This window comes from Coffea eugenioides, chromosome 10, assembly GCF_003713205.1.
Source record: "Coffea eugenioides isolate CCC68of chromosome 10, Ceug_1.0, whole genome shotgun sequence".
Taxonomy (NCBI): Eukaryota; Viridiplantae; Streptophyta; class Magnoliopsida; order Gentianales; family Rubiaceae; genus Coffea; species Coffea eugenioides.
In genome coordinates this window covers 28285000-28298970 of record NC_040044.1, presented here as the reverse complement: position 1 = coordinate 28298970, position 13971 = coordinate 28285000, and positions in this window count along the sequence as shown.

Genomic DNA, 13971 nt, shown 5'->3' with positions numbered 1-13971 from the left:
ATTTATCAAATTATTAACTTGCTTTGGAAGGGCGTGTTTGGAATTTTTTACTGATATGTAATAACCTCATACAACTTCACTTCTTTTCTTTCAAACCTGACAACTTATTAGCTCCACCTTCACCATTGCATTCAGCACCTAACAACTTCTTAGCAAATGCCCCCACTTTATCTAACTCTTCAACTCCACCATCACCGTTAGGTTCAACACCCAAAAACTTCTCAACTCTACTAAATGTCTCCACCCTATCCAACCTCTTTGTTCCACCTTTACAACTAGGTCTAGCATCCGATAGCTTCTCAACTCTAGCAAATGTCCCCACCTTATCCATCACTTCAACTTCACCATCACCATTGGTTCAACACTCGAAAGGTTCTTAACTCTAGTAAATGTCTCCACCTTATCCAACTCTTCAACTCCATCTTCACCACTATGTTTAGGTTGTTGCATCTCCGGAGTAGTGTTTTTAGACTCGAACTGAACCGACCAGTTTGATTGGTTGAACTGCAAACTGGCCATAGTTCTAGTCCAGTTTAGTATTAAACCCAGATAGTAATATAAAATCATCAAAAATCGGTCAAAACCGTTAAATTGGTCAAACTGTTTGAACTATGACCTATCGATTTTTTACTCACTCGTTTCACTCATGTTGACTGTGACAGCCCCACCTCCCCCTAAGGTGAACCAAAGGGGTTAGCGGACTGCCTGCCCAACTCTCGCCAGGACTAACGGTTCGGTATAGAACGAGCTAATACATTTCGAAACTTACCAACGCGGGTAAACAAGTCAAAATGGCAAAATAATCTAAAATAAAAAAAATGAAATCCGGAGTCGGCCATGAATAGTAACCGACCCGTCAGAACCCAACCAAATATCAAACAAACATTCACATCTTGAAACTTAGCATTTACAAGCCAAAGTGGCATACAAAAGTATTCAAAAGTGGATACATGTCTGGTTTGCCAAGTCAAAAGGGAAACGGTCCCAAAAGTACATTTAGGGTTTCAATACATGAGCTATACAAAAAAATATGTCCAACTAGCTCAATTCGGCAACCATTTATCAATTGCAGTCCAAAAGTATTTATTTTCCTGTAAGGAAACAAAAAGAAACAGAAAGGGGTGAGCTTGCGCTCAATGAGGTACCAGACATATAGCAGTAAAATCATGGCATTTCACATTTAACAAATCAGGTACACATGCCAGATGTAAAGTAAAGCAACCAATGATTCAAATCAGGCTCTCAGGAGCCAAATTCCCATTAGCATCATCGAAGCTTGATCGAAATAATAGTTGACACTCCGTCAACGCTAAAGGAGTAACCAATACCGTAGACTCCACTTTCTTCGATTCCTTCCACCTCACATACCCCCACCGGGCCCGAAATCCAATCAGATCAGAAATGGTAATACTCGAGTATACCGGAATCAAGGGGTTTCAATACCCAAAGATCCCATAACAGACTACCGTGGTTCGTTATCTAATCGACCAGGCCCTTGCCGGCCCGACTCGAGTAACTGGCCACAGGTGTTGAGCTCAGAGGTCACAGAAAGGTCGTTGGATATCAGCCTCCAAACGACGTCCGAACAGATACAGATACAGATAACATATTCAAATTTTACATAGTAAATTGGCATATGAACAGACAAGAGAACGAGTATGATAAAGTACACTCTCGTTTCAACCAGAATAAACAGATAGTACATTCGATCATATCACAGATTGCATATACAGACCCTAAGTTAATCAACAAATAAGGGGAGTGGTACACTCACCGGTTCAAGTACAGATACCTCCCAAAAGAGAGCTTTAATCACCAAGAAACCCTAAAATAATCCAAGGAAAACAATTGAAGGTTCCTCTTTCAAAAATCGAGTATACAGAATGCACATGTGAGGCTCGACTACCAGTCGTATGCCTCGCCCAAATAATTACTAAAGCAAGGGTGCAAAACATGATTTTTGGAAACGAAAAGGTAACATGAAGACCTAGACTCAAACAACCCAAAAGCCCCTCGCTCAAATCACAAGTAAATCCAACTAGCCTTCAAGTAAAATTTCGGCAGCATATCCCTTATGTTTACCTATTTTCCAGCCATCATGGCTTCATTATTTCCTCAAAACAGTCCCAACATCTCGTACAAAAATAATCTCATTCCCAAAAGCCATTCACTAGGCTTAAGGGCATTCAAGTACAACATTTAGTTAGGAAATGACCGGATATGAAAGTCAAGCCCTAAACTATTCAAATAAACACAATAAGACTCGATTACAAGTCATAAACCAATTCTACATACTACCAAAACAGGGTTCCCTAAGCATACACAAACAATAGAGGAAACCAGAAAAATCCGGAAATGATTTAGCTTTAGCCCTGAAAAAAACAGTTTTTGTCCTCATTTTGCGGTAATGGTGCCAAAGGCACTACGATTATCGGATGAAGGTGAAAGACCCACCGTTTCGAAGCTAAGAGATAGGGTTACAATATTGAAGAAGGTCACTCAACCCAGTTTCGAGTGTAACCAGGTCAAAAATGCGAGATACTATACCAGAATTACAAAAACAGATTCACAGAACGCATTCTAGCGGAAACATCATAAATCAGGCTATCCAAGTCCAAATCCAAAAATTCCAAAACCAGATGAAAGCTAAGAAACAGGGCTACATTTCATCATAAGGCCTCAACAACAAATTCGGAAGCAATTCCAACCAAAACAACCAATTACATGCGCAATTCTTACATTCGGGTAAAACCAGAACAGCAATAGTAATTTCGACTTTTCTCATTTTACACTACTCTGATTGACCTGAAATTTTGTAGGCACCTCTAAAATGTCATTCCCTACAACTTTCATGTTTTAAGCCAAGGTCAATTCGGCCTCTAATTAGGAGCTAAAAATTCGGGCAGAATGCTCCCACTAGAACCCTAATTTTCTGAAATTTCTTCCAAACCAGAAATTGGTTGCAATTAATCACTTTTTCCACCTCCTATAGTCATTATCTACCATTTCCAATCATCATAGATAGCCACACATTCATGCTTATATTAAAACAGAAAAATCCCCAAAAATAATAAAACTTCATCACTTCAACCACAAATCAAGAAATAATCCATAATATTGCATCTCATACTACCACTAAGCATGATTTAAGCATCAATTAAGGGAGGAGGGTGGTTCTTCACGACTCACCTTAAAAACAAGAGAGAGAGAGCAATTGGTCACCTTAACTTTCCAAATAACTTCACACAACAACTCACAAACACTAATTGAAGAGGTTTTATGGAGAAATTGCAAGTTTCAATGGTTGGTTTTGATGATTTGGAGCAAGCTTGAAGAGTTTTCTTCCTTGTGCTTAGAGTAAGAGAGAGAGAAAGAGAGAAAGAGAGAAAGAGAGAAAGAGAGGGCCGGCTACTTATGGAGGATTTTTGATGATTTTTGGTCATTTTTGGTTTATTTAAGTCAAATGGTAAGACCATGAATAGTGGTCTTAAAGGTAAACCACTCAAATGGTGACACTTGTCACCTTTTATTAAATACTTACCTAACTTGTCTCTCTTATACCAATCCACTTAGCCTCCTCTAATTATCTCTTAACACCCGGTAAATTAATTCCAGTATCTAAAACTTAACCTAGTTGGCCGAATTTTTCCGAACTTTTCGCACTAGTGGGTCCCACGTCCGGTATACGCTCTTAATTTCTCAAAACCTATTTGATACTAGAAAAATCATCTAAAAACTATATTTACTCATAAAATTATCTAGAAAATTTTCCGGATACAGAAAGTGCAGAAAACAAACCATTGAAGATAAGAAAACCTAGAAAGATAATAAAACCTAGAAAATGGAAAAGTTACGGGTTCTCACATTGACCAACAAGAAATCATAAAGACTAAAACTCATTTGGCATTCTCTCAAACCAACAAGATAACACAAAGACTAACTCTTCTCTCAAAACAAGTTGTTGCCGTCTTCTTTCATCTTCCAATCTTTTGGTGTTCCTTTTTTTTTCTCTTTTCCTAACTCTCCTCTAATCTCTTTTAGCTTTTGATATTTTGCAATCTCTATGGCTCCCCAACTCCTCTTTCATCTCCGTCTCTACTCTCATTATCCAATTTTGAAGTGCAAATCCCTTTTTTCTCTAATTATCAAATCTGAAACTCCAATTTTGCATGTTCTTTTTCATCTGCTCTTTTTCCTTACTTTCACTTTTCTCCTTACTTTTGTTTTCAATGTTTTACTGCTATAATATATCTATTGTTATTTTATACAGTAATAATTCTTTTTTGGTTTTTCTTTGTGCAACTAATAGAGTTTGAGATTAAATTCTCAAGATTATATCATCACAAGGTCACTTTAGATTCACAGGAGAAAGGATTGCAAGCCATGGGAGAAAAACTAAAGACAACTTCCATGAAGTTTGAGATGAAAGTCAAGGAATTTTCAAGAATTTCATGTGGCAATCCAATTGTTGGGAATTTTTTTGACGAATTTTTAGGAGTTTCATTTGATAATCCTTATTTTCAAAATTTTATTGATGATTTTTTGGAATTTCAGTTGACAGTCCTAATTTCTAGAAATTTGTTGATGATTTTTTTGGGAATTCATTTTTGCAAGTCTTAATTTTAGAGAAATTTTTGACAATTTTTTTTTAAAATTTCATTTGAAAGTCTTAAATTTTGGGAATTTATTGATGATTTCTTGGACATTTCATTAGAAAGTCCTAACTATTGGGAATTTATTTACGAAATTTCTTGCCTTAATTTGAGAAATTTTTTGTGAATTTTGGGTTTGTCATCCTAAAGTAAATTTTAGCATTTTTTCATTTTTTTATATTTATCTCAAGTTTCCTAACCTAATTTCTCCACCAATCTAGGTGTGATTTGTTAAAGATGATAAGTATATAAAAAAGGTACTGATTCTAAATTTGGTTGGATAATCATCTAATGTATTAATGGTAATTTTTTTTACACCTAACATGGAATATTCCTTGGCATGCACTTCCTAGCATGGAATATTCTTTGACATATACTTCCTAACATGCATATCACCGATGCTTATGAAGGTTTCTTTGTGAAAAATATAAGATTAATATTCCCTACACTGACAGTGTATAGATGCATGACAACTATATAAAATTTGAATTTAAAGTTCAATTTTTGCATATGTGTCATGGATCCAACGGTGACAGTGTATGCACTGTCAGTGTATATAAGATTTACTCAAAAATATATATATCATTTTATTTTATTTTTTATGAACTGATTAAACCGTGAACCGGTCAGTCTACTAGTTCACTTGCCGGTCCGAGTTTAAAAACATTGCGCTGGAGTTGGTGGCACCTTAATGCCCAACTTTGTTTCGATCTGTTGAAGGCATTCATCATAGCACTGAACTTCTCACATTATTTTCTTCTTGAAACAGTTGAACATGTCAATAACTTGTCTCCATTCCGGATAAAGTGTTTGGAGGAGATGATGAAGCTTGAGTACACTAGTTGGCTGAGAAGTGGGGGCTCCCACTTGTTGCTCCTCCCCTTTTTGGTATTGTTGGTGACTAGGTCCTTCACCCTGAATTAAATTCCTAACAAAATTAGTAGAAATGCTAACTTTGGTAGGTGGCTTTTCCTAAGACGTCGGTGGGTTTTATGATCACTGGTGTTAATCCAAACAAGTGACTCGCCTTTTGAAAAGCTTTGATGAGGAATCGAACATATAGAAAAGCGTGTTATAAGTTCTTACTCCTAGTCATAGCCCACATATGTTTGATGAAAATACTGCCTAAGAGACAATATTTTCCCTGAAGCACCCCTCAAATAATCTGGTTTAAGACCCTATTTGATAATTCAATTCAACATTTAAAGTGAATGGGTTCAGATCATAATATATTCAGATGCGTTTGATAATCAAAACTAGAACATTTGAACTCATTAAGTCGTACTAAATTTTCTAGGTAAAATTTGTTCCAAAAACTAAGTGATACATTCTTTCCTTATCACTTAATGTGATATACATTCAAATGTATCAAATTCAGTATTTAACAATTCACTAATTTAACGGATTCAGATTTCATATTTTAGTTTTTAGACTTCAATTTTATCAAACGCATCCTAAGAAATAAACATCATTTGTTTGGATTTCATTACATCTACTCGCCTTATGAAAAGAAGAGATGTGCAAAGTTTTTTTCTTACTCTTGTAGGAGATTCCATATTTCACCTTCAAGCTTTGAAGAGTGTCGTTAATGTTCCAATCGCTTAGAGGAATGAAGGCATTTTTCAAATCTTCTTCTTGTCCCTGATTGAGCATATTAAGCTAATTGTCCACATCGTTTTTTGTAATATGGACTCTTTTTCTTCTAACGGTGCTGACAATTTCATCAAATTCAAGGTGATGTGCTCTTTTGCGACGAATATTAGCATAGAACTCCCATACTAAGTCTAGATAATAGCAGTTAGGGTAATTAAATGATCCTCGCCACCCAAGTTCATGAAAGGTCTCCTTCACATGATAATGGTTATTGACCGTGGAAGCAATGTCTTTTTTAACTAGAACTTTGGCTTAAACTTGCGCCCTCTTGTCATGCCAGGTTTAGTTGGCTGCCAAGGTAAATCGGGTCTGATCACACTACTCCTCTTCCTTAGTTTGGCCCTCTTGTTGTCGCTTTTCCTCTTTAGATGAAGTGGACTTCTCTTCAGTTGGATATCTACCAGCAGCCCTTTTGGTACGAGGAGGCCGAGCAGTGAATGTAGACTCACCATCTTTGTGGTTAGTTGGGGAGCTCAAACCACACTTTGTTTAGCAGTAGCCAAGGTAGATCTCTTTATTGGAGCCATTAGACCTATATTATTAGCAATAAACCTCAATAAATAGGTAGTTCACACTAATCACTCTATTTTAGTTGAACATAATAAAATGCAAAATTTTTCACTAAAATTACAAAGGTGAATACAATACAAGAATGAATTTACTCTAGATGCCACATATTACATCCAAACCATAAGAGAGTATTCATCATACAAGTTAATAGCAACAAGTTCATTCAATAATTACAAATACTCACAAATTAATCAAACAAAAACGATCTAAGCACACAATCCCATCATCAATCTAATTGCTCATTCATGAAATACAATATGTTATAACTCCCTAAATGATAGAGCATAGTTATCTACATCAGGTTAAAATATGTCACTTAACATCAATTTTCAACTATATCAAGAATTATCCAAAACTTCAACAAGTCACAATTTCAAATATTTATATGATTCATAAGGTCCAAACATACACTACATACTCCCACTGACCCAAGTAAAGCATCACATGAACTATTCATTCATTCAAATTGATAGAGACAATTATAGCACCAATCATCCGCCCTTAAAATCCAATCTAGCCCATCTAGATACGATCATGGACTTGTTTTAAAAAATTTCCCTTCTCGTTGTCAACAGAAAGATCATTAAAGAGCACCAAATATTACAAATTAACGACACTCGAAAAGTTTGAACAAAATAAAGGATAGTCAAGAACTAAAAAATGTGAAAGAGTCCATTTAGTGAAGAATTATTACCTCAAATAGGATGCACGATCAATGATGATGATAATGAAGTAGAAACCCCCAAAAATTTGACCCAAAACAACACCCAATTGCTCATATTTGAATTTGTGAAAACTTAGGATTCACGACTTTAATCCATGGAAAATTTCTAAAAGTAGTTGCCTTTTTTTGGGACCAAATTTTTAACAAAATATCAAATAATTGAATCAAATAGTTGCATTGTCAAAACTAGCCAATAGTTTTGAGCCAGGAAGAAAAGAAGAAATGGAAACAATGACTAATCAATAATTAAATAATTTTTTTTATATTTTATGACTTATCATTATAACCGTTTGTTCAAACTAGCACCAATACAATGAAAACAATAAGAAAACTGCAAAATGCAATTTTATAGAAAAATTTTAAAAATGGAATAGATAAATAACATGTATTGAATAAATGTGAATGACCAAACGTGCAATTTGTCCCAAAAATCGTATAATGAGTAACATGTATGCAATAAAACTAAGAGCATCTATTTAAGTGTCAAAGAAAATTTTTGATAAGGATAAAGAATAAAGAAAGAAGAAATATGAAATAAAGATGAAAACATTTGGCACCACAAGGGTAAACTTTAGTGTTTGGATAGAGTATTATTTGAAATATTATTTGGAATAATTACTATAGCACTTTTTGTGATGTATTTGAAATAATTACTATAACACTTTTTGTGATGTATTTGGAATAATTACTATAGTTGGAAATATAAAAAGATGGATTGGGAAATGTATTTATAATGTAAGCGAAATATTATGTGAAAAAATTTAGCTATCTAAACACTCTTAAAGAATTAAGTATTTTAGGGCATAATTGTTTTTTTCGCAATTCACAATTCTGGAAAGCGATCTGACATATATGACTATTTATTCGTGGGTAAATTGCTACAAATCCCTACTTGGGAGGGGTAATCTATAATTAAGCCAAAGTTAATGTGACAGTCCTACCTTTCCCTATGGCGTACCCCAAGAGTTAGCGAACTGCCTGCCCAACTCTCTTCAGGACTACTAAATCGAAACACACGTAAACCCTACCGAACGCGCAATAGAACTTCGATTCTTTCCAACGGATACAGGAAAAGTACACATAGCCGGAGAAACATGCATTTCAATTAATATATGTAACCATACGCTTGCATAAATATAGACATTGGAGTCTTTACAAAGTACAAAATGTTTATACTTGATTAAAATATAGTTAGGGTTTACTATTACTGAGGAACTTAACAAAAGAATAGCTATAACTAGCTCTACTCTTTTCCTCAAAAATCACGGTTCCAAAATATTGTTCCTTGTAAGGAAAACAAAAGGTAACAGGAGTGAGCTTACGCTTAATGAGGTACCACAAGTACAAGCAGCCAAGAATCACAAAAGTACAATTGTATTCAATCAAATATAGCCATCAAATATAGAGGAATGAACACCACAGATAAACAGGAAATAAAAGGATACAGATGGCTCTTAAGTGCCAATTTCCTCTTTTGCATCACCAGAGCTTAATCGAGTAGTAGTTGACACTCCGTCAACTTTCAAGGAAGTAACCAGTCTTGTAAAGCACCACTTTACACCAAATTTCGTCCACCAAACATACCCCTTATCGGTCCTGAATGCCTCAACAGGAACAGAGGTGATAATACTCGAATATACCAGGAATCCAGAGTCTCCAATACTCAAAGATTCCGAAGAAACAGGCCCTCATGGTTTGTTAATTTTTCTCGACCAAGCCCCTTGCTGACTCGATTCAATTAACTACCAATGGGATTGAGGTCAGATTTAACAGGAAGGTCGTTGGATATAAGCTTTCAAATGGCATCAGATCATGCACAAGTAACAGATTCAGATGTATACAGGAATACAGGAACCAGACAAACAGGCGAGAGAGCGAGTATGATAAAGTACACCCTCATCTCATTCAAAATAAACAAGGTCACCATCATTCAAGTCACAGATTATAAGTACAAGTAAATCAGTTAAGCAACAAGTCATGCGAGGAGTACACTCACCAGATCAAGCAAAAATAACTTCAAAAGTTTCCTCCCGAAGTAAGCCCTTGATCACCGACACGTCCTAAAACAATCAAGGAAAAACAATTGAGACTCGACTCCCAAAACCTAGTGAACGGAATTCACAAGTGAGACTCGGTTATGAGTCATGGGCCTATCCAAATGAACCACTAATGCAAAGTAAAAATGCGGTTTCGGAATGAAAAGGTAACAGCTGGTCCTAAAGACACGAGCGACCCCAAAATCCTTCACTTCTACCTAAAATCATACCTACAATGATTTACCAACTCCAAACTTAAAGTGGGAAATGAAAGAAAGAACTGTACTAAGATAACAGAATTTTTCAGTTTTGTGCAACACTATTTGAAAAATCATATTTCAAGATTCTTAAGTCCAAAATTGATAAACTTTATACCGTCGAAAAATAGATACAAAGGGTTACAATTTTCCAGAAGACACATTTGTCAGATTCAGTCCACAAGTTAGTCAAATTCGAGTCTCAAGTTGCTGCTTCATCTAGTAAAAGACAGAACAGGTATGCAATTTCAGTCAACTTTGAAAAATTACAGATATTCATGAGAATTGAGAAAAAGGCTGAAATTTTCACGGTTGATTGTACTCTGATTCTAGTTTCAAATGCAACAAACGGAACTTCATTTCAACCATTCTACAACAAGAAATAGCAGATTTCCCAAGACTGCCTAAGGTTTCCTGCGGATAAATTTTCAGCAGCACCTCCTTTGTTTTTACTAAGTTTTTCCAGCTAATTCAAGGATTCATTCTTACCACAAAACAGCCTCAACTCAAGCATATACATATCAAACCAACAACTCACCAAATCAAGCATATAACCATCACCTACTCAAGCTAGCAAACGAAACCCTAAACTGAAATTTTGACTCACAAGCTGAAATTTTTCGTAGGCAAGCAAAACTAACATATAAAACTCAATATTATACATAACAAAACTATCAATCCATGACCAATGCTCAAACATCAAATAGGAGCAGAAAATTCACCATAAAACTGAAATTTTCCATGTCACCACCTCAACTCATGGAATATTGCATAAAACTACACATTTAACAACCCTAAGTCACAAATATGCAATTATTGGAAGCAAAGAGGGATTTCTTTGGCAAGTTACCTTAGAAACACTAGAAAGATGGTAGCTTAGTACTCCCCTCTCAAAAATCACTCCACCAACACCTCTAATCCTCCTCAGTAAGCAACTTTTATGGAGTAGTTTGCAATTTTGATGGTTGGAACTCAAGATTAAAGCAAGAAATTGAAGTGTAAGATGAAGTTTTCTCTCCTTATTTTGCTCTCTATGGTTCGGCCAAGACAAAGGAAAAATGGGAAGAAATTAGGTCAAAATTGATTTCAGAAAAGTTAAGAGAACTTTGGTCAAAATCCATCTTCCATAGGTTTCATGACACTTGATCTTTTCTAGAGTTTTCTCTCCTTCCTTGTCTTCCAATGGTAATTTTATCTAGTTAACCTCTAATTATCTTCTAACACCTTATAAAATAATATCCCTTTGTGCAAAACTTCACCTAGTCGGCAAAATTTTATCGCACTTGACGCACTAGCGGATCCCACGTCCATACTGCACTTCAAATTTAACATGAGCTAATTTATTCTAGAAAAATGATTTAAAAACTATACTCACTTATAAAAATCTCCGGAGAATTAATATAATCAAGTAAAGCAAAGAAAATGCATGCGAAAAAATAATATAAAATAAGGGAGTTTTGCGGTCCTCACACTTTCTCCCCCTTAAAAAAATTTCGTCATCGAAATTTTCTGACCACCAGGATCTATTCAAATTTTAGTTAAACGGTGGAATATGGGGACCGTATCTTCTACGACCTTAGGGGAGTCGGGGACCAGATGTTGCTCTAGAAAATACATCCGAACCTGCACCTTCGGTCCAGCCCCTTCCCCCGTCGACTGTCCAGGGTTGGTCTTGGTTGACTGTCGATTTCCACTCCCTTCTCGAGGTAGGACTGGGCAATTAGCGATCTGATGATCCGCACTCCCACAACGTAGGCATTTCTTCGCTTTCTTTCAGTAGATATCCTCTGTGTGATTCGACTTCCCATAATACCCGCAGGGACCATAAGAAGCAGAGATCGAGCCTCCCTGTGAGGCACTTCTTGATATCCCCGGAATTCTTACTCCACCAATTCCTCTTCCAAATTTAGGAGGTATACTCTTATCCCCTTGCTCTAAACTGCTTTCAGGAATAGTTTTTTTTTCGCTTGGAAGTTTCTAACTTGTAATCTCGCACTTTCAACTCACTGGGCTTTCTCCATAGCATCACTAAAGGTGTTGAGTGGGCCACCGCTAGATCCTTTTGAATTTCTACATTCAGTCCCTGAACAAACCACCTTATTCGCCTTTGCTCGGTCACAATTAGTTCGGGAGCAAATTTAGACAACCGAGTAAATTGGCTCTCATATTCGGCTACAGTCTGAGTTCCCTAACGAAAGCTAATGAATTCATCTTCTTTCTTTTCTTGAATTAGAGGAGGGAAATACTTTGCATTGAACTCCCTCATGAAATTTACCCACGTTCTCAGTGTTTGTTCTCTTTCCCATTTCAGTCTTATCACATTCCACCAAGAATGGGCTGCTCCCTCCAATTGGAAGACATCAAAGGTTACTTGTCTCTCCTCAGTATAGTGCAATTCAGCAAAAATATCGATCATCTTCTCCAACCACTTCTCGACTACGTCTGGGTCTTGTCCTTTAAGAAATTTTGGTGGAGAAAACTTTTGGAATCGTTCAAGGGCTCTATCCTCACCCTCTACATGATTACCAGGGTTTTTAGGTTGGTTAACAGGGTTTTGACCCGGTGTTCCACTACATGGGCCAACAGTTTGGTCATACGCTGAAAGTAGCGGCTACCTGAGCATTAGGATCGATCCTAGATTCAGGATTTGGTTCAGGCGTTGGTTCTCAATTACTCCCTTCATTCAAGGGTTGTCTAATTCCGCGTCCACGGGCTCGTCCACTACGGGTTCCCTCCATTGGTTTAATCAATCTAGGGTCGAAACATAAATATGATATTAAAGATAAATATATACAGGAACAAGTGACAAGAAGCATATACAAATAAAATGCAACTATACATATAACACAACTGTATCAAACAAGTCACACAGTAGCAGTCAGTCAGTTACAAACAAAATAATCCCATAAAAGTAGCGGAGTCGTCAAAAGTACTATATACAAATTAGACCAAAAGTACAAAAACAGCTAACTGAGGGCTTTCCCTAACTACCCCATCACGCGGGATCAAATTATGGCTCACACGAGCTCTAATTTAGTTTCCAACCGAGCTAACAGACTCTTCCCCGTGGGTAGAACTAGGTGCGTCTCCCCCCTAGGAGATCCATCGCCCGGAACCTTTACTTGTGCATTAGTGCTAATCACTCCCTGGATTAACATTTCAAATTCATCAATAATGCCTCCGGACCTATCTCTAACCTCTCGGACCACCCTCGTAAGGCGGTCATTAACTACCTGTAACTGCTCTTGAAGAGCATTCGTCCTCTCTTGCTCCATCGAGATGTCCCTCTGGAGCTCGCGAACCCGATTCGCTTGCATCCTCATGATGCCCCTCAGTCTCACATCTCAGTATGATCCCTATCACGGGCACGCCTAAGCCTTTTCCTCTCACCAAATACCGCCACAATCACATGGTCGATATAGGAGTAGTTCTGACAACGAGTACAACCCCTAGTCCGACTAGCAGTATTCCAGCGTCGAATCGGTCCCCCGGCTTCTCCTCATAGTCAATGACTCGGAAACGCCTCCGAGATAGCTCACCTCCACCATTTTCATTCGCTCCGTCCATAACCTACAAGAAGAACACAGTTTAAATTTTAGATAGGGATAATCATACTTAATGATACCCTAATACATCACATGAAGTTCCGTAGAATCAAATTTCTAGTTCGTCCTGGTCATTTCTAACCTAAACTCTCATCTATTTAGTATTCGAGTACAAGAATCCAAAATAAAATAATTCACAACTCGAACTGGCCAGTTCCAAGAATAAATCATCTACATTTGAGGTTCCTCCTTGACATACATATCTATTCTCTCAAAGTACCATGATAAAGGAACCTATAACATTTCATGATTCGTAACTTAGGGCTCAAAAGAGTACTTAGTTCTTTACACTCATTCACAAAATCAGGACCATAATACCACTTGGGCCAAGTTTACTCCGCGCAGAGACCACGCGAAACAGCTTTGATACCACCTGTGACAGTCTCACCTTCCCCTAGGGCGTACCCCAAGGGTTAGCGAGTTGCCTGTCCAACTCTCGTCAGGACTACTAAGCCGAAACACACATAAACCCTA